The following is a 22612-nucleotide window of genomic DNA, read 5'->3' as shown; positions in this document are numbered from 1 at the left end:
CACATAACCTTGGTTGTAAGGCACAAATGACTTGTTTTGCCCCTGCTGCATTGGTGGAGGTTGATATACTTGATCTTGTGAATTTGCAACGTTGGTGCTCCTATAAAACAGATTGGAGTTTTGCTTATAGGAGTTGTATCCATTGTTGTATCCACCTTGGTCTGGACATAGCTTATCTCCTCTGAATGTTCCCCCTTCCCATCTGGAATCTGGAAAGGGTCTTCTTCAGAGACGAAATGGACATTCCTTTGCTGGCTCATCAAGAGTTTGTCGAGCTTATCAAGATCTGTGCTTGCCCTGATGGTTCTGTCATAGTCTCCACTATAGTTGCCATCAGATTGGGCTAGGTTCTCAACAAGCTCCCAACCATCGTCGATGTCTTTGTTCAGAAAGTTGCCATTGCTGGCAGTGTCAAGTAACATCCTAATCTTTGGGAGAACGCCCCGGTAGAGAGTACGGAGGAGAGACTCTTTGGTGAAGCCATGGTGGGGGCACTGAGACTGATAACTTTTGAAGCACTCTCAGGCTTCATAGAGTGTTTCACCATTCTTCTCAGTGAACCCAGAAATCTCGTTGCGCAGACGTGCAGTTCTGGAGTTTGAGAAGAACTTGGCAAGAAATGACTGCTTGCATTGTTCCCAGGAGGTGATAGATCCATGAGGTAGAGTTTTCTACCATTGATGCACTTTGTCACCCAGAGAGAATGGGAAAAGTCGGAGCTTAAAACCATCCTCACTAACACCATTGATCTTTGTTAGACTGCATAGACGATCAAACTCGTCAAGGTGATCTAGGAGATCCTCCATAGGCAGACCATGGAATTTGTTGCCCTGGACCATGGAGATCAGACTACTCTTGATCTCAAAGTTGTTGTTCTGCACAGCTGAGGGCACTATACCCTGACGATGGGTATGGTTGCATGGAGCATCACCAGCTCCAATCCGTGTAGGTGCCCGTGGTGGAGGTTGTTGTTGAGGGTTTTCCATCTACACTTGTGGTGGTGTAACTCTGTTGCGTTGCTGTCTTGATGCAGGTACCAAGCGATCAATAAAGTCGGAGGGCTGAAACAAGTTTTCTGTGCCTTGCGACCGTGTGTGCATACAACTCAAATCAACTTAGCTCGCGAGACGGTTGAGTGTGTCAGTCGAGTAGGAGCAGTTGAGCAAGAGTTGTACCTGAATCAATAGACAAGCAGAAAGAACAGAGTGAGTAACTGTAGTGAATGTTGAGTAAGAACTTGATCTTAGCAAGTCTGAAATCTCAAATGTAACAAACAAACACCCAAATGGCAGCGGCGCCAAATTGATACTAGGATTTAACTACCAATTACCCTAGAGTACTATCATGTCATTACAGTACAATATGTATCAATCCAATTAGGTGAGATGCTAGCAATCAACATATATCAGAAATGATTAAATCAAGCAAGCATAAATGATTTTTGGTTTTCAGTGATCCTAAGCGAACATGTTAAACATGCGATAAATGTAAGGCTGTAAAACATAGGCTACCATGCATAAACTAAAACGTTATGATTATTGATACTTGCAAGAAAACAAAGCGGAACAAGTAAATAACAAGAGAATTAAACAGAAAACACAAATGGATAGAAGATCCTGAGTATGAGGTTATTAATGTAGATGGAATATGCTAATCTACTTAGAGTGTTTAACAAACGACAAACATACTAATCTCTAGATAATAGACATCAAATACTAGTAAATCCAATCTCTTGGCAGAAACTATCATGTTTACAACACTTCCTAATCTCAAATCTCTCTGATGAAACATGTAGTAAACATGCATAACGAAACAGTGCATTAATGTCAATAAACATCTTAGACATCTAATCTTTTAGGCTAAGCAAGTATATCTATGGTATTAGTTGTTCTAATATTTCATCAAACACTTGGTAGGTGCTGAAATGTCTAGGATCTAATTCCACTTTATCAGAGAAGAATTAGCTATAAATACTCTAATCCGGAAGGGAACAAACGAATCTAACTTAAACACTCTAGCGGACAAACATTCTCCACCTTATCTATCCTATCCTCAAAAACCCTAACACTACTCATAAACCGAAATCATGTTAAACATCATAAACTCAGAATTCTTCAAAACATACATAATAATAAAGATGACAGGAAGAATAACAACAATGATTCAAGAAATAATTGCAAAATCTCAATAACTCAAAGGAAAAATGAATTACAATTCTCTAGTTTGTTTGGCGGCTAACAACAAAAACCTAAGGGTAAAAACTCGATCCCTTTGGCAAATACCAAAAGAGACCTATTTATAGCAATGTTTGGGAAGAACTTAAAACATAAAACGAAAAATGTAAAAAGCGGTTTAAAGGTTGTACTGACCCTGTTGGTCGAGTGAGCGCCTCGTGTGAGCATCTCGAGTGACATGTATTTATGTTGCTCTTCATTCTAGCTTACTCGATCGTCTCACTCGATCGCCCTCATTGAGTAGTCAGTTGATTTTGTTTCGCATTCCCTCGGTTCACTCGATCGCCTTACTCGATCCACCACTTGATCGACCACTCGATCACGTCCATCGAGTGAAGTATGTGTCTGCAACATATCTCTGCTTCTCACTCGATCGTCTCACTCGATCATTCGTATGTCGAGTAACACTTGTTCCTCTGCTTTGCTCCGCATGTCTCCTAAGTACCTTAAACACTTGTATGCAAAACATGCAGAAAGTGATCAATATGATGCGAATCAACAAGTGAATGATGCGGAAAAGATGATGAATACATGCTCAAAAAGTGGTGAAATACAGACTTATCAAAAGTCTTATTGATGATATGAGAAGGTTTGGGTAAAGAAGTTGCGTACCTTTGCTTTTCTCGAGGTCTCTGGAGTATGGGTGGTGCTTCACACCGTCTCGGTGTGAGAACAATTCCAAAAGAAAACGTCACAACCAAATAGCAAAAAATAAATGAAGATGCGAAAAAGAAGAATAAAAATAAGAAAACTTACCTCAGACTTCTAGTGGGTTGCCTCCCACAAAGCGCTCATTTTTGGTCTTTAGCTTGACCGCTCAACACAAACATTAATCATAAGAATCAAAAGGTTGAGCCAATGCACATTTACTTCTTCTCCTGTTACCACACACAACAATATGCACAAAGTAACACACAATTATCCATGATAAGCAGGCAAAATAACCATCAACCAAATTTACTACAAATATAGCATATATCTTGAAATCTTCTTTGACGGTTTGATGCTCATGAGGATTAAATGCATTTGGTGGAAATATAAAATCAATTTCAGGTCTTAACGAGGTTTTAACAAAATAGTCAACTTCATACCCATTAATCTCATATAGCACAATATTTCAATCCATATAATTAACCTCAAGATCCTCAGTCTCATCAAAGATGTTATCAACGTCAAGTACAACTCCTAAATAAGATTCTGCAAGAAGAGATCTTGATATTTCAGGCATTGAAAACTTAAACTCGAGATCATGAACATTGAAAGCACAATGATATTCAATATCAAAACATATCTCATGGTAATCTCTAGGAAGTTTTTCTGCTCTAAAAGTATCTAGTTGTTGGGACTCAACTATCAAATCATAACATTCACTGATAATCTTGGGAGTATGCAAACTAGAAGCAACATCTTCAATGCAAGGCATAGAAAATCCTCAAAATCTTGAATTTCAAGGGTTAAAATGCATGTACCTTCTATTTCGCTCGGCGTTAACCCAATATATTACCTTTTCAAGATCATGTGCTTCTTTGATCTCATAGCATGTGATTTGCCTTCCTTCATATGCTGCCTGCAACGATATGAGGTGTTGAAAATCGCAGACCCCAATTCATCTCTGTATGAATCGCAGACCACGACTTTACCCCAACGCCTTTTTGGATCATAGATCAATAACAAGACATAAACATAACACATAGATTTAACGAGTTCCCCTCTGCGTGAGGGTACAACTCGTGTGGGAACCTTCTCCCACAAACATCCACTATCAATTAGTTAGGTTTACACAACGCTATAACAAGTGCTTACACTATGTTTCGTATACAAAGCTTAGAGAGAAACAACAAAGAAACCTGAAGAAGATAACATAGGTAGACACACATGTTCACTGTCTTAGATGCTTTTCTTCTTCTTCTCTCCCTGTCTCTGATTCAACTCTCCCTTCCATGTATCACCACATAAACACCTCACTGAACCTCCATGAAACAGCTCCACCTTTGTCTCTCATCAAAGTGTCATGGAGACACCTTAAACCTAGACTAGGTCATGTTCAGCTCTCAGCTCTCAAACCTCGGCCCCAGCCTAGCTACTGCCCCTTTCTCAGGGTTCAGAGCACTGCCGCATGCTCTCTGCACAACGCCATGCGCATGCTCACAGCACTGCGCCCTGCGTTATGCATTGCGGCTACACATAGCCTCCAGCGTCCAGCATACAACCTCTAGCATCCAGCCTTTAGCATCCAGCCTTTAGCATTTAGCATACCTGTTTCTTCAACCTTAGTTTCCCTTTTATAGTGAAACCCTAGTGCTTATGTCGGTTTACTCTTGCAACATACACAACTCGGACCCTGTATGGGCTACACACCAGTATAGGCCCAATTTATGGTTCAGACCAAATAAGCCCATATGAAGCAAACATACAACAATCTCCACCTTTTGCTTCATTTGATCCACCTCATAAAATCCCCTTGTGTTGATGCTTTCTTGAAGATAAGAAAACAAAAAAAATTTCTTCTCCTGTAGACCCTATAGCTTCTAATGATCCTTGTATTCGTCGACCTTAGGAGTTTTCAACTTCATCGTAGAAATTTCAAGAGATTCGCGACTCTCTCTTTATCTTCCTTATCCTGATGACTATAATCCCACTTGTAGACGAACTCTGACCACTCGACCCGACAACTGAAGAAACCTTTATCAACCTGATTCCTTGATAGTAAATACATAACACAATCAACCATTGAATGTTTCGTTGTGTTATCCAATGTTATCCTCTAACATTGCTCAGAAATTCCCAAGACCTATCGAATACTTAGACTGTCTCATGACTGTCCCAATGTTCAAACTTTCTGAATTTCTGTTTGTGAAGCCTACAGCTTCAGCCTTGTTCTTGACAGCTTCTCTGAGTAACATACAATGCTCTTCAGCTGTCCCAACAAGTTCATGTAACTCCTTACACGAATTATCTTCTTCAACCTTGTTTCTCCTGGTCTTAGAAACACTTATGAAGCCCTTACTAGATTCCCTTGTTCCTCAAAACAGCTCCACCTAGAACAAGAACTAACACTTCTACTTCTTCTGATTCCCCTGCAGTTAACACCTGACTTTCTTGTGGAACTTTGGTCTTGAAAAACCTTTTAGAACCAGTAAACCCTGAGATATGAACCTCTCAGAACAAACGATTACAACAATTACACAACCTCTTCCATGAACACCACAGACCTATTATCATGATTGTATCTAATCTGATTCCTTCTACGACCGGATTCACTTGGTCGACCTTTGGTTCCCCTCATGTGCACTTAACATAAACCAAACTCTCTTGAATCCCATGCAGAACACATGAATCATACCTGCTTCAAACCTGAAACAATCCTTGATTTATCCTGTAAAACAATCTCAACCCAACGCATTACTCATGAGATTAAGATTACATCCCATCTGTTCAACCAACTGACTTTTGAACCCAACTTGTACGATCTGACAATACAAACTCTTGTTCAACCTCATGTCGAAACAGATGTCTAACCAGCAGCTTCTGAGCCTCTGCTAGTCTCCTTGTAACAACCTTTAGTGCTTCACTCTAAAATCCCTGAAGCCACATACTTGCTGTAAACATAACCCTGCAATAGTTCTTCACTTATGCAGACATTACCAAGAAGAAACATGGTACCACCATCATACCTTTTCTCTCCATTCATCAATACCAACTTGACATGTCTTCACCATTGATGAATCCTCATTTAACCTCCGTGTAAGTGACTTTCCTGAGAAACTTAATGATGCAATTAGACCTACTAGTCTTCTACTAGCCTTGTCTATCATAACATGCATCTTTAACCACCAGAGATCTACTTGAATCTTCCCCTTATACTCACAAGCCTCCTTTATAAGTGTCATCTTGTCACCAACAACACTTAAACTTCTTGCAAATGAAATCTTATAGAAAATTCATCCATGAGATCATCTCTGTAGATGCATACAGGCGAACCAAAAAATTTCAGTTTCTTTCCAATGCAAAACCTAACCCCAATCACTTTGCACAAGCCTTGTAGATTCTTGCACTTACTCACAAACTCTTGCACAGTCCTACAACGTCTACAAAAGTCTTCCAAAGCTTTTAAGTCACCATGAAGAACAAACTCCACCTTGACAACAAAAAACTCATTGGCTGCTACTTCGACTCTTGGTACTCTATGCATTTACATAATTCTGTAAACCTACATCAATTGTAGTCCTTTCAAATCTCTGACAAGCCGATCCATTTTACTGAGACTTAACCATTCACCCAACACTCATCAAGACTGACCACTTCAACATAAATTGCTTGGTCCATCTTCATACTCATCTTAATCTTATACACAACTTGTTGACTTAACAACCCTTTTACACACAAATTAAACTCTTAAAGCGTCCCTTAAAACATAAATTTGTGACTTCTTGCAGCTGTACCTTCAACCATTCTTCAACACCACTACACAAACTTTCAACAGCTAAATCAAACAAGATACAATCTTGACTTTCTAGTAGTTGAAAACGTCTACATCCTTGTGTTCTTCTAGTGTCTAGATTCCTTAACTGAAACAGTTTCGAGTATTTAGAAGCTTCAAAACAAAGCATGACATATACGTTGTGATTGCAGCGGAAAACTGAATGCTTGTTTTGATAAGTTTGAGCCCTTTGGATGATGCTTCGATTTTCTCTTCACATCCATGTGCTAATCACCTTAACACATGCATCCATGAACCTTAATCAAATACTGTAGATAACTCCACCTTAAACCAACCCCATAATTGATTTAGCCTTCGATCAAGAATACTTTCATGATCATGAATCTTCTACAACAATCTCTGGATCCTCCTTGTACGCTTACAGCGTCATGCCTGAGTCTATGAATTCCTCAACCTGGCTTTGATACCACTTGTTGAAAATCGCAGACCCCAATTCATCTCTATATGAATCGCAGACTACGACTTTGCCCCAACGCCTCTTTGGATCATATATCAATAACAAGACATAAACATAACACAGAGATTTAACGAGTTCCCCTCTGCGTGAGGGTACATCTCGTGTGGGAACCTTCTCCCACAAACATCCACTATCAATTAGTTAGGTTTACACAACACTATAACAAGCGCTTACACTATGTTTTGTATACAAAGCTTAGAGAGAAACAACAAAGAAACCTGAAGAAGATAACATAGGTAGACACACATGTTCACTGTCTTAGATGCTTTTCTTCTTCTCTCCATGTCTCTGATTCAACTCTCCCTTCCATGTATCACCACAGAAACACCTTACTGAACCTCCAAGAAACAGCTCCACCTTTGTCTCTCATCAAAGTGTCATGGAGACACCTTAAACCTAGACTAGGTCATATTCAGCTCTCAGTCCTCGGCCCCAGCCTAGCTACTGCCCCTTTCTCAGGGTTCAGAGCACTGCTGCATGCTCTCTGCACAACGCCATGCGCATGCTCACAACACTGCGCCCTGCGTTATGCATTTCGGCTACACATAGCCTCCAGCGTCCAGCATACAACCTCTAGCATCCAGCCTTTAACATCCAGCGTTTAGCATTTAGCATACCTGTTTCTTCAACCCTAGTTTCCCTTATATAGTGAAACCCTAGTGCTTATGTCGGTTTACTCTTGCAGCATACACAACTCGGACCCTGTATGGGCTACATACCAGTATAGGCCCAATTTATGGGTCAGACCAAATAAGCCCATATGAAGCAAACATACAACATGAGGTTCAACCGGATCATAGTCGCTAAGTCACTCCTTGTCAATGTTGGATTCTCCACGTAAAGTTCATCCAACTTCACTTTTTGTTCCGGTGTAAGAACACTCTAATCAAATGGTGGCTCTATATATGGCTCATCCTCTTCTTCTTGTGGACAATCATTGAATTCCATGGCCAACTACTCCTAAATCACCAAAAAGAAATAAAAATTGTTAGTTAAAAAAAAAAACTGTAGAGAAAAATGCTCTAGACTAAAAACTAATCCTAAATCTTTAGGTAACGCGATTGCTCCCCGACAGCGGCGCCAACTTGATTACTCGAGTATTTAACCCGATAACTTAACCGAAGTAAAGTATATGTGGGATTGATCACAAGGAGCAATGGTACACTAAAGACTTGCAAGACTCGTTCTTAGCTAAAGCGGAAAGGGTTTTTGTTTGGTTTTCAGTTTTGTAAATAAAAATGCAATTAAAAGAGAGATTTAAACTTATAAATTAAAGACATTAGGCTGCAGGGTATTTTCAGAGAATCAATGAATAACAAATAAAAGCAATAAAGAGTTCAAACTTGAAGAACCGTTCTTGAACATGAACAAAATTTTAGACTAATTCTCTCTCAAGACATTAATCACTGAATTTAACTATTCAATTACTAAACTCTCATTTGTAATTTCCTAGCCAAATTCGCATTATCAAACAGGTTCATTTGGTTCACAAAGCATTCTAACATCAACTCTCGCAGGTTAGAAATACAATGCTTAATTTACATTCATTCAGGCCTTTTATCGAATATCTCTGAAACACATAAAAGCCTAAGTTCTAAAACAGGGTGATCAATCCTATTCTAGTATTGAGAACATGTAAACTGAAGAACCTAAAGATTAAGAGTTCCCTATGACATTCATTGAATTCTCCTACTTGGGACCTAAAATCCAATTAAGAGACTACTCAGATATAGCAATTGAAACAAAGCAAATAGATATGAAAGAAAACATGATGAAATTGAAAATATAATAAGAAAGGGTTTAGAAATCTTCTCCAAGTGTCAAGAGGATGGATTCTTCTCCCCAAAATTGTTTAGAAAGCAAAGAACAATGTTTAGAACTGAAAAATATGAAGGATGGCTGCTAAAAAGTCGAGCCTAGGGTATAAAAACAATAGGAGATGAGTTGGATCTGTTCAGAAGTATTTCGGATCGAATATGGGCGAAAACCTGCGTCACAAGTAAAGGACCGATCGATCCAAATGTTAGACCGATCGGTCTAATGCTCCCAGGTTTTACTTCTCCATCAGTTTCAACAACTCGTCAGAATGACCTGTCTTCACAAAATCGGGTGTAACTTGTGAATGCACCGTTAGATTTCCTTGAAATCACTTGAAAATGAAAGCTAACATCTGGCTTCATCTTGTGTCAAAATATGAGAAACATTTAACGGTGGAAAATTGTTCATCTGATCCCAAACATTTGATACTTCTACATGAATCTGCATCTCCAAATGTGTGTTTGCATCCCAAAACAGCTCGTTTTATTCCAAAGCAACCTAAAACCTGTAAAGACTCTATAATGGACTAAAGGACTCTAAAAATACACTTTGACTCAATAAAAGTTATAAAATGAAAGAGAAAAGAAAGATTTAAAACCGATAAAAACACAATATATCCACTTAAAGCCTTAACGTCAGCAAGTTGAACCCCATCCATGTTTTCAGCTAGCTTCTTCCTCTCAAAATCAGCAATTTTCGTGTTGTTGCTGGAAGCTAAATTCTCAATCAATTTGGTAGCTTGAGCTGGAGACCTTGTATTGTAATTGCCATTACTTGCAGCATCTAAAGCCATTTGATATCTCCAATCCAATCCTCTATAGAATATTCCCAACAGCTTAAATTTGGCATAACCATAGTGTGGACAATCTCTCTGATACCCCTTAAAATGCACCCAAGCAACATTGAATGCCCCTGAGATTCCTTGAGAAAAGGTAGCAATCCTTTTTCGCAGCTCCTCTCTTCATCATAATTTTTTTTCAATAACTCAACCTTTACATCCTTTTAGCTCGTAAGAGATGCATGCTTTAACTCCTTAAGCCAAGATAGTGCTTCTCCAGCTAAGGAGTGCTAGGAAAGCTTGCAGAGCAGAAAATCCAAAGACACCCATTCAACCTTGATGCTAGATACCAAATCTTCAAACTACTCAATGTGATCCATTGGATGCTCATAAGTGTGACCATGGAATGGGTGTTGTCCTATAAGAGTGTAGTATCCAGGCTTGAGCTCGAAGCAGTTCCTCTGAAATGTAGTAGGACATATAGCAGACTGGTTAAAATAGAACAGTGCAGGCCTGTTGTATTCTCCAAGTGTTTGCTTTTCATCCTCTGCTTCAGCAATCAACGCTAACTGATTGTTGTCTGCTACGGTTTGGTGTCGATCGACCCCCAGTTGGTGTCGCTCGACACCGACGACGACTGGCTCAGGAATAACAGTCCTGTTAGCATTTAGCTTCTGCTCTTGTGCATTCCTCAGATGCCCATCTGCATCTCTGAGAGTAACCTCAGCATCTTGAATCAAAATCACTGGTGCAGCCATTGCTGCTTGTTTCTGAGCTTTTCGATTCTCTCTAACTAAACCTGCTAGTTCTTGATTGTTGAGATCAACTAGCTCTTTGTTCTTGCTTTTGGTATTAGGTATAAACCTGAAACACCAAAAAGAAAAGAGAAAAGAAAAGTGTAAGTAACAAAATAAAATAAAAACATAGACTAAACTTTTTTTTAACTTTAATCTAATGGTAATCAAAATTGAGTCCCTGGCAGCGGCGCCAAAATTTGATAGGATCAAATTTGTCCTGAGCTACTCTCTGTTTTGAAGTTATAGTCTTCGGTAGACGAAAGCATGACATCACATGGTTCGGTAAGGTTGACGCCACTAATTTAATCATTACTTCCTTACCACCCATAGAAAGCAGCCTGCCTGACCACCCATTGATATGATTGTGTAGCTTATCTCTTACAAAGGCAAAAACTTTAGTTTTAGCACCGCCTAAACTCTCCGGCAACCCTAGATAAGACCCCATACCTCCCAAATTATTAATCCCAAGGGTTGCTTGTACGGCCAGCCTAGCAAGCTCGTCTACTTTATGACCAAACTGGAGTGAAGATTTCAAAAAATTTATCTGTTGTCCTGAAACCACTTCGTACTTCCTAAGAATATCCAAAATCACCGCACATTGCTATGTATTAGCTTTACAAAAGAACAAACTATCATCCGCAAACGGAAGATGAGAAATAGAAGGGCATTTGTTTGTCACCTTGATTCCGGTTATTAATTTATCATGTCCTGCTTTCCGGATATTGGCGATTAAAACCTGTGTGCATAAAATAAAAAGATACGGCGATAAAGGATCTCCATGCCGTAATCCCCATCCCGGGATAATTGACCCTTGCGGTTGTCCATTAATGAGAACACGATACTCAACAGAGGATACACAAAACATAACCCAAGATATCCATTTTTCTGAGAAACCAATTTTTGTCAGCAAATATTTGATAAAATTCCATACGACCATGTCATAGGCCTTGCTCATGTCCGTCTTGATGGCGATAAATTTGGTCTTGCACGAAGGATTAGTGTGGAGACCATGAAACATCTCTTGAGCTATCTAAATATTGTCTGAAATCAGACGTCCCATCACAAAAGCAGATTGATTTTCCGAAATTAACCGTGGAAGTACCGTTTTTAGCCGTTGGCAAAGAACCTTTCAAATCACCTTGTATCCCACATTACATAAGCAAATAGGGAAAAATGTTATTTAAATCCCGAACTTACAATTTTTGGCCATTTTAATCTTCGCCTTCCACTGTGGCAATTAAAATCATAGACTTCTCGTTGACGTTAGTTTTAAATCACCATCTTCTGTTGACTGAGCCAGATTAAGCATGTCGTCAAATCCAATTCTCTAACAGAAGAGTTCACAGCCGTTTAGGATCGTTAACTGATCTCTGTTAAGTCGAAAAATGAGAATCACAAGGCCAAGCGACGTTGATTTGGGGATTTAGGCATTTCGTTTAAGACAGAACGACGTCGCTTGTCCTTGTGATTCTCATTTTTCGACTTAACAAAGATCGATTAACGATCCTAAACGGTTGTTAACTTCTCTGTTAGAAGATTTGAGTTGACGACATGTTCAATCTGGCTCAGTCAACAGAAGATGGTGATTTAAAACTAACGTCAACGAGAAGTCTATGATTTTAATGGCCACAGTGGAAGTCGAGGATTAAAATGGCCAAAAATTGTAAGTTCGGGATTTAAATAACATTTTTCCCTAAGCAAATAGCACGTACTTCCGTCATTCTAGTCGGTCGCGGTCGCTCCACCTTTTGAATTAGAAAATTATTCGTTTGATTTAGACATTATCAAAGACCCCATCCTGAAAAAGGAATTCACCAAAATCAGCAAGTCATCCTTAATCACTCCCCATGCTTTTTGGAATTAAACTGCTGTCATGCCATCCAGCCCTAGAGCTTTATCCAGATGCATCATAAAAAACGATGCGTGTATCTCTTTCTCTGTAGGCGGAGCTGTTAAATACCCATTAATATCCTCCGTTATCACCGTATTAACCTCTCTCAAGGCATGCTCAATTTCCTGAGAACTGGTCGTAGTAAACAAATTCTCAAAATAGTTTGCCGCAATACCAAAAATATCCTTATCTTTTGTAGCCCAAACGTCATCACTGTCAAACAAACCAACAATGCGGTTTCTCGCCCGCCTACATTTTGTTTGTGCATGAAAATATTTGGAATTCTTATCTCCCACCCGCATCCACCGATTTCTACTTTTCTGATGCCAATAGACTTCCTCATCTTTATAAGCATTCCTCAACTTGATTGATAGATCATAAATATTCGTAGGAATGCTGGAATCATCTTCCTGAGTCGCAACAAGTTTCTGTTTTAAATCCTCGATTGTATCCCTCCCAAACGGAATCTGAGTCTTCTTCCAGTAGGAAATTGCGTGTCTACAATTAATTAGTTTATTGACAAATGCACCTGACCCATAGTGTGAACCACCGCTCCATCCCCCCGAAATCGCATCTAGTAAACCTTCTTTACCAACCCATCTTTTGTCGAACATAAAGCACCATTTTCGCCGAACTTTCTTCTCAGCCATAAAAGCTATGATCGGCTTATGATCTGAACCGACCATCGGAAGATATTCCGTTGTAGTGTTCGAAAACAAGTCATTCTATTTCTGAATACCGAGCGCCCTGTCAAGCCTCCACCGAATTGGTTTTTTATCCCGCCATCCTCGCCAAGATAACCAATCCATAAGGTAGGGAAATTCCATAAAACCGCAATTCCTTATCATACAATCAAAATCTAGAAAAGAGGAAGCTGGCCTTAACTTACCCCCGCCCCCTCTTTTCATTGTTGCCGGTGAGTTCATTAAAACCACCAACTATAAACCAAGGTGAGTCACGAATTAAACCTATGCGTGTTAATCTTTCCCAAACTTTATCACGTTGTTTAGGAACCGCAAGTGCCACGACGTTACCACGATGTCCTCTATCACCCCCAGCCTCCTCCTGCCAAAAGTCACCAACACGTTCCTCCGACGAGACTGCGTTCTTCGTATTCTCCGTGTTCTATGTATTGATCATCACTTCTGTGTCAATATCCTCCACGACAACTGCCACCTTCTGAACCGTTACCCCCTCAATATCCTCTTGGTGGGCTGAAATTTCCTCCTCAATGCCTTCCAAACTCGATTGCTCTGCCCCTGGCTCATCACCAGCCAACAAAACCATATCACTCACATCAAGCATCTCAAAATCCAGCTGGGAAAGAGGAGGAATAGACAAGACTTCCTCAGAGCTTTGAGAATCCTAAACATCGGGCTGAACCTCACTAGCTAGCTCCCGTACTGTAACCGGATCGGCCGTAGTGTTTATAACCAGCTCTAAATTCTCCACACCACTAGAAATTTGGTGTTCCATCGCTGCTGCTTGAGTTACATAATCCAGAAAAAGAGCTTTATTGACCTGTTTTGGTAGTGAAACTGTAACAACCCATCCCGGTGGGAACCCCTACCACATGACACACCCCGCCATATGGTAGCTACAAGCGCTGCAGCGCATCGACCCTAACCTCTCTCCTGTGGGCCCAAACTGCGCAGCCCACTTGCTCCCAGCCCCCTGGCCCACCAGGTAGGTTATTGGTGCGCCTGGCGTTCCTCGAACCCAGGTCCTCACCCTTTAACAACCTTCCCACTTGACAAGTTGTTACCAATTGACCTGCAGATCAGTTGGTGACAACTTCCATGGTGGGAAGGTTGTTAAAGGGTGAGGACATGGGTTCGAGGAACGCCAGGCGCACCAATAACCTACCTGGTGGGCCAGGGGGCTGCGAGCAAGTGGGCTGTGCAGTTTGGGCCCACAGGAGAGAGGTTAGGGTCGATGCGCTGCAGCGCTTGTAGCTGCCATATGGCGGGGTGTGCCATGTGGTAGGGATTCCCACCGGGATGGGTTGTTATAGAAACAACCTCCAAATACACATGTGGCTCCACAGTTGCGAGCTCCTTATTAACCACAGCAGCAGCAGTCTTCCTATGCTCCTCAAACCTGGTGTAGGAGTTGTATCTCCTCGGTCTCTGTGAAGGCTCCCCTGGGTGAAAACCAGACCAGAACGACCCCGCCCTTGTTGAGCACCGGACTATTGCCGTGAACCCTCACCCTTAACCTCCTCTCCACTGCTCTTGGACTTATGAGAACCCGAATGCTTGCCGTCATGATCTGGTCCCGGACATCTCTCATACGCCACAACTCTTCGGTAGCTCTGAGTATGTCTATCTCCTCCTTCCTCAACATCACCATGAGAAATCTCAGACACCACGGCACCACAGTGAGCTTCATCATGACACAAAATGAAACACACCCGACATTACCCGAATAAACGCTTATACCGCGAAGTAACCGTAATCTCCTCCCTAGTACCAAATTCAATCTCTGTTTCAAATCATAATGGCTTAAAACCATCGATTGTTACCCGAACTCGACCACCATCAACATCAACCTCCTGAACTTGGACCAAGTCTTCCCTAATGCTCCTAAAGGTGGGATGTGCCCAATATTGGAGAGGAATCCCCAATATTGGAGACAAAGGGTACGAGGGACTCACCGATGGCTCCCAACGGACAATCGCCAACATCCAGTGATCAAAATGGAAGGGTTCCATTTTGAGAATCTCCACAATATCATCCTCCCTCTCGAAATCGAACTGAAACCTTCCAAGCCCCAAATCAGCACCAATAACCCTCCCCTCCAGTTGCCATATGCGAGGGAGTATAAAGAGCAAAGTCTTCATGTGTTGCATATGCGGGTTCATGCACCTACCGATCACCGTCTTGGCATAACCCTCGATCAAGGCTGAGTTATCGAAGAAAGGAATCTTGATCTTGCGCTTCGGGACCAACTACATCTTCTTCTTTCCGGACATACCACTGTTCAACGAACTGCTTTGCGACATTGTAGCAAACACCAAACGAAAGCAAACACCCGAAGAAACAGAGATGAGAAGAATAAATCAAAAGCGAAGGATGTATGTTGCCATAAGACATTCACGATGCTGCAATTTAAGGCCCACAATGCTCCAGCAAAAATCCCTCCATCGAATAAATGCCAAGCAATTTCCCTTCCTTAATCTACTGAAAATCGCAAAAACCACTCCCCAAATAACCCAGATTAAAAACCAGAAGATCCCGAGACATAATCCAATCCTATATTGTTCTGTACACCCACACCCAAATCCTCTCGATCCCCCATAAATGCTCAATCAGTCGCAGCAAACTAAGACCATGGTATCTCTTTGCGGGGCTAAATAAGGAAGAGAGAATCCCAACAAATAAGCGATGCCATTGATGAACAAATCTCCAGCCAGCTCCGTAATCCCGCCTCCAAGCACAAACATGAATCTTCAAACCCGTAATAACAGCCAAAACTGTCCATAGATCCCGATAATGAACCACAACATCATCCGAAATTAACTGCAAAATCACTCCTCGCAGATCCCATCTCATGGTAAGGAGATACCTAGATATCCACCGCCTTCGCCATGTCTCGAGAGAGTTTTTTATTTTATTTTGTCTATTTCTAGTAATTTTTAATTCTAAAACAACAATACATTTTGTAGTTGTGAACATATTAGTCCTATTTATAATGATTTGAACTATTATCTAAAAGTTTATACCTTATGTAGACGTTGTACATATATGTTTTCTTTTATCGATTGAATTATATACGTCCGTTTTCTAAAATTAATTTAAAAATATGAGGAAAAAAATTTGTATTTTATTATAAATATATATATTGGAGAGAGAGACTCGATTTATTAGAGAGAGAGAGATTTTAGGAAATTGTTTTGATGTAATAAATATTTGTTTCCATTTTTGCAATATGCTCATGAGTTAATTATAAAATTTAATTTTAAGTTTTGTTATTTATTCAAATGGAAAGGGTTTTATTATGCGAATAATACAAAATAAAAGTTTATAACCCAAAATAGATTTTAGTACAAAGTGTACTTCAAAAATGTTAAGATATATATTTACCGTACTTAGGGTTATATATGATAATATTTCACCGTGAAGTTTGAAAATGAATTACAAAACTAGTCCACCGTGAAAATACATAAAACATAAATAAAACAAAGTTGCTAAAATATTTTGACAAACATATCTTGATCATGGTCTACCACATGGGAGTACGTCTCCTCATAATCTATTCCTGTTCTCTGTGAGAATCCTTGTGCAATAAGTCGTTCTTTTTATCTCAAGATATTACCGTATTCATTTCTTTTCCTGACAAAGACCCATTTATGTCAAACTGGTTTTATATCGAGAGGTGTCAGGATTATTGGACAAAATACATTCCTCTTCTTTAATGAATTTAACTCCACATTTATAGCTTCTTTCCATTTATTCCAATTTGATCGTTGGGTGCACTCTAATATGGGCGTGGGTTCTAGATCCTTGCTTATATCTTTCATTTCAAATGCTATATTGTATGCGAATATATCATCGATGTCGACATCCTTTCGGTTCCATTTTATCCCGAACATAAAATAATTGATTGCAATCTCATTATTATTAGGAACATCATCAGTACCTTGAATCTTGGCGTCCCAAGCCTCATTGTTAGGTATCTGAGGTTCGGTTATGTCTCGGGTAACCACGGTTTTCTCAAACTCGGATTCATTCTTAGCATCACTTATCTTTCAACGTGAAACGGGTGTTACCTTTCTAAATGTTTACAAAAAGAAAAAAAACTAATCGTTTCCCAAAAATATACACCAACCCACGATTTTAATGTTAAATATTTTGTGAAGAACAATATTCACTGAAACTTAATCCAAACATATCTTTAAAACACTAAATTGTATAACTAAACTCTACCTCACTTAGGAGGGGAGTAACACCTATGACATAGCTAAATTTTCATAACGCATGCATAACATTTGTGTACCGTTGAGAGATCGTGTTTGTCTTTTCATCCAATCAAACTTAATGCATTTTTCTATTATTTTTAAAAGGTTCATGGTTATTCTTCACCTAATCTATTGAAATTTCATGGTTATGTAATATACATAGATACTTCAAAACAAAAGTGTTAAAAAGTGGATGTTGGTGAATTATGAGTGGAGTGTCTCTGAATGGTATATAAGTTATATAAGTTCTCCTGGTATCCAAACATAAATCTCCAAGGAACCAAATAAGGAAAGTTCCATTTTCGGCAACATATGGCCCTCGGGTAAGGTCAAATGAGTAAGTGCAAATCCAACTCGAACCAGGGGTGGTTTGGCTTGATCATTATGCTCCATATGGTTGAATTTGTGGTGAATAATGAAGCTGAGCTCAAATGCACGAGTGGATTCTCTAAACTGCTGCTTAGCTCGCCATTGGACATGTCCGAGGAGGCTGTCATGGCCATCTCTCAAAATACCTCTATGATGGACTGATATTTCTCGATCATTCCTCTTAAAATGTCCATATTTTGGATGGATTTTGAATCCCACCTTGAATGGACGTGTTGTTTGGTCGGTGGTTCCATACGCTTGCTTGTGGTACTCCACTTAGATTTTCACTGAAAAGTTCTACTGGTCTTTTCCTCTGATGTAGTACAGCTCCAATTCCCAAACCTGATGCATCACACTCCACTTGAAACATAACTTCAAAATCTGGTACATTTTGAGCTTCTCTTTCAGCTTGTTGAATGACTGTTTTTGAGCTTCTCCCCATGAGAATGGTACATTTTTCTTGATCACAATAGTCATTGGTGCAGCCACTGTGCTGAAGTCAACCAAACACACATCATAAGGTCTTATGCCCATATCAACAATGGTCACGCGCTCAGCTTAATATGAATTGACGAAAACATAGAAGAAGAACCCTTCAGCAACCTCTCTTGATACCTCAGCCACGAATCCCACTGATCCCTTGCTAGAACACCCAAGAATTGCCACAGAAACCTTCAGGAAACCCTCTGGAAACCTCTTCTTAAACCACAGGAACAAGCCAACAGCTTAGATCAGCCATGGTCAAGCACTCACATATGATCTGTGATGATTAGAAGAGAAAAATTGGAAGAACACAGAAAGACATAACCCTACTGACACCAACAGCCTTGGATCCCCTCTTCTCCATGCTAGAACACAAAGTATAGCTGTCAAACACCTCCATAACCTTCTAGAATCTCTCCTTAAACCTCATGAAGAAATCCAACTATCTAACTCTTTCTCTTAGCTTTTTAGGAAACAACAAATTTAACAAAATGAGTAGAGAACTGTTGCTTTCGAGTTTAAGTTGAGGTTTGGAACTTTCTAAACTGTAATACTTTAAAAATTAAACCATAACGAAAAAAATTATAAATGGTTTCTATAAAATTTCATAATGTAAAACCCCTAAACCAACTCGCTGAAACATGAAATTAATCCCAAGTTGCCAAAACGACAAATTTGAAGGTTTCGATCAACAACAAGTGTCGGCCAATACCGTCAATTTCTGGACACATGTGTTACAATACCACTAGCGAGTTAAAAGAATAAATACCTAAAAATATAGGATTGATCTACTAAAACAAAGATTTTTGGCATTTTCTATTTATTTGTTTATTTCATCGTTCCTTTAAAATATACCATTTGAGCCTCATGTCAAGCAAGTCAATATTTTAGTCAAAAATATATTCATTTCTTTTAAAATAACCAAAAAAAAACTATTTAGTAGTGCTATAAATTTCCAGTCATACAAAACTTCCCATACCAAGTGTGAGAAAGGATAAACATGAAAGCTTTCAATGGTAAAATATCGCATGAGATAAGAAGTGAATAAAACATATTTGCTAATAATCTCCAGCAACTTTGAATTTTATCAAACGTTCCCGATATTAATTGACTTGCAAACAACCAAACTAACAAAACAAAGACAAGGGAGAAATGACTGATTGGTCTAACTTATCGGAGGAGAACCTGTTCTTGATTGTTGTCTGATTGTTCTCTGTTGTCAAACTCAAACGTTTCTGAAGCATATACGCATCTTGACGCTCCTCCGTTTCAGGAAAGAACACTCTTTTCTAGAACCGCCCTCACATCTTCCTCAATCTCAGCCAATGGTTCGGCCTTGTCAGCCTATTTCTCTCACGTGCAGCATTTTCCGCGTCACTCTCTCTTCCATCTCATCGACCCGCCTTCGCGCCTTCCGATTAGACAATTGCTTTGGAGTATTGATCTTTTGGAGTTCATGTGTCTGAGATTCGAGAAGGCTATGAGCTTAAAGGCTGACACACAAGATATGCATTTTTAATTGGATTTGAAAAAGTTGTGCTCGTCAAAGTTAAGGTAGGAGAAGATCATCATAATCAGATTCCTGAACTTACCCGCAAGGGGAAGATCACACACTAGGATCAAAATAAATAGAGAATACTCACATATATGGATCTGAAAATCAACACTCGTTGTAGAAAAAAGTGTGATCAATTTTCAGATCTATTTATGTTTCTTCTCCATTTGTATTGATCCGAGTGTGTGATCTCCTCCTTCGAGCTGAGTCCGAGAATCGGATTGTGGTGAGCTTCTCCTTCCTTAACTTTGACACGCATCTCTTTTCTGGATCTAGTTAAAAATGTATATATCTCTCGTGTGCCTTTCTTGAAGGTCATAAGTTTCTTTAATTTCATTGACGGTGAACACCAAAAGGTCAACACTCGGAACCAAATATCTCATCGGAAGGCGAGCGCGGTTCGATGTGATGAAATTTCCCGGAGTTGATGACCAAGTAATGTTTGATAAGCCAGCCCTGCCTCGGGGAGGAGGAGAGAGCGACTCAAAAAAAGGCAGCACGTGAGAGAAATATGTTGACAAGGCTAAACAATTGGGTGAGATTGAGGAAGATTAGAGGAATATGTTTGACAAGCACTACTTTTCTCTATTTTAAAATTGCATCTCTTGTGTGCCAGTCTTGAAGCTTTAATCTCAGACACATTAAACTCCAAAAGATCAACAACTCGTTTGATCAGATTCGTGACAATATGATCAGTTTTATAACATCTTATTGATTGTGCATGACATGTGTTTATTGGATAGATAATATATTGACACATGTTAATTTTAATTTTATAACTAAAAGCTACATATGATTCATAAAATAACAGTTTATATGGTTATTTTGTATATTTTTTCGAATGTTTTATATTTTTGATAAGAAAAGTTTAGATTTATAAATATCGAATTTTTACATTAATATATTTGTCGTTCTACATTTTCACATAATTATGAGATATAACTAAAATAATAATAATAATACTTTGGCAATAGAAAAATCAATATAGTATATATATAAGTGGTCAACCTCTTTGCTGAAAAAATATGGTAAAGACACATATGAAAGATACATAAGAATTTATATAATTTCAAGGTATAAATTTCTATTATTTTAAAAAGTTTCACAGTTATTATTCACCTAATCTATTGAAATTTCATGGTTATGTAATATACCTAGATACTTCAAAACAAAAGTGTTAAAAACTTTGATGCTAGTGCATGTTGAGGAATCTTGGAGTGTCTCTGAATGGTATATAAGTTATAAAAGTTCTCCCTGTCTCCAAACATAAATTTCCAAGGAACCAAATATGGAAAGTTCCATTTTCGGCAACATATGGCCCTCGGGTAAGGTCAAATGAGTAAGTACAAATCCAATTCGAACCATGGGTGGTTTGGCTCGATCATTATGCTCCATATAGTTGATTTTATGGTGAATAATGAAGCCGAGGTCAAATGCACGAGTGGATTCTCTAAACTGCTGCTTAGCTCGCCATTGGACATGTCCAAGGAGGCTGTCATGGACATCTGTCAAAATAACTCTATGATGGACTGATGTTTCTCGATCATTCCTCTTAAAATGTCCATATTTTGGATGGATTTCGAATCCCACCTTGAATGGACGTGTGGTTTGGTCGATGGTTCCATACGCTTGCTTGTGGTACGATGGAAGCGGGTCTTCATGAACCATCTTGATTTCAGGTTGTTCGTCTTTAATTCTGGCTCGATAGATCTTCTGTAATGTGTATCTTGCCGATGAATCTTCATTATAGGTCGAGGAAATTCTTCATGTGGTCGATGGATAGTAAGGTACGGATGGGTCGTTGTGGACAGTCTTTATTCTGAATCGTTGGTTTCTGATTCCTCCCGAACCGTTAGTCACCTTAGGGTTTATTTTATGGTAAATAATCAATCCTAGGCCATTTGCTTCATCGGAACTCCATTTTGGCAAGAATCCTTCATCTTATGGTTTGAGGCTTGAACCGGCTGGTCTGGTTTGATCTTGGTATGGTGTGGTTTGGATTTCCGCATCAAAGCTCCATACTCATATCCTAGCCACCAAAAAACCCAACACAACAACCATAACACCCAAACAAAGCCAAAACACAACAATTCCAGCCACCCATATCAACCAAACACACATCATAAGGTCTTATGCCCAGATCAACAATGATCACGCACTCACCTTAATATGAATTGACAAAAACATAGAAGAAGAACCGTCCTACAACCTCTCCTGATACCTCAGCCACGAACCCCACTAATTCCTTGCTAGGACACCCAAGAACAGCCACAGAAACCTCCAGGAAACCCTCTAGAAACCTCTTCTTAAGCCTCAGGAACAAGCCGACAACTTAGATCAGCCATGGTCACGCACTCACCTATGATCTGTGATGCTTAGAAGAAAAAACTGGGAAGAACACAGAAAGACATAACCCTATTGACACCAACAGCCTTGGATCCCCTCTTCTCCATGCTAGAACACAAAAGAATAGCTCTCAAACACCTCCATAACCTTCTAGAATCTCTCCTTAAACCTCATGAAGAAATCCAACTCCCTAACTCTTTCTCTTAGCTTTTTAGGAAACAACAAATTTAACAAAATGAGTAGAGAACTGTTGATGCGGACATCAGAACTAGATCAGACCAAGGGCACACCAAACCGGTCTACATGGAGAATTTTGGAGAATCTTTGTCTAAGTGGAGTTCTGATCAAGTACAAGGTGAAGGGTTAATTATTCACCATGATATTAACCCTAAGAAGTCCGACAGTTCAAGAGGGGTCAAAAAT

The 22612-nt window shown here is 39.5% G+C and overlaps 1 non-coding gene across 1 annotated transcript; it reads left to right on the top strand.

The window, feature by feature from the left end:
* Positions 1-477: 477 nt before the first annotated feature.
* LOC111832231 lies at positions 478-581 on the top strand. Its single transcript, XR_002835270.1, has one exon. It is a non-coding gene; the product is annotated as a small nucleolar RNA R71 (small nucleolar RNA).
* Positions 582-22612: the final 22031 nt, after the last annotated feature.

The sequence above is a fragment of the Capsella rubella genome, unplaced genomic scaffold, assembly GCF_000375325.1.
Source record: "Capsella rubella cultivar Monte Gargano unplaced genomic scaffold, Caprub1_0 scaffold_2, whole genome shotgun sequence".
Classification (NCBI taxonomy): domain Eukaryota; kingdom Viridiplantae; phylum Streptophyta; class Magnoliopsida; order Brassicales; family Brassicaceae; genus Capsella; species Capsella rubella.
This window is presented reverse-complemented; position numbering and strand designations above follow the sequence as displayed.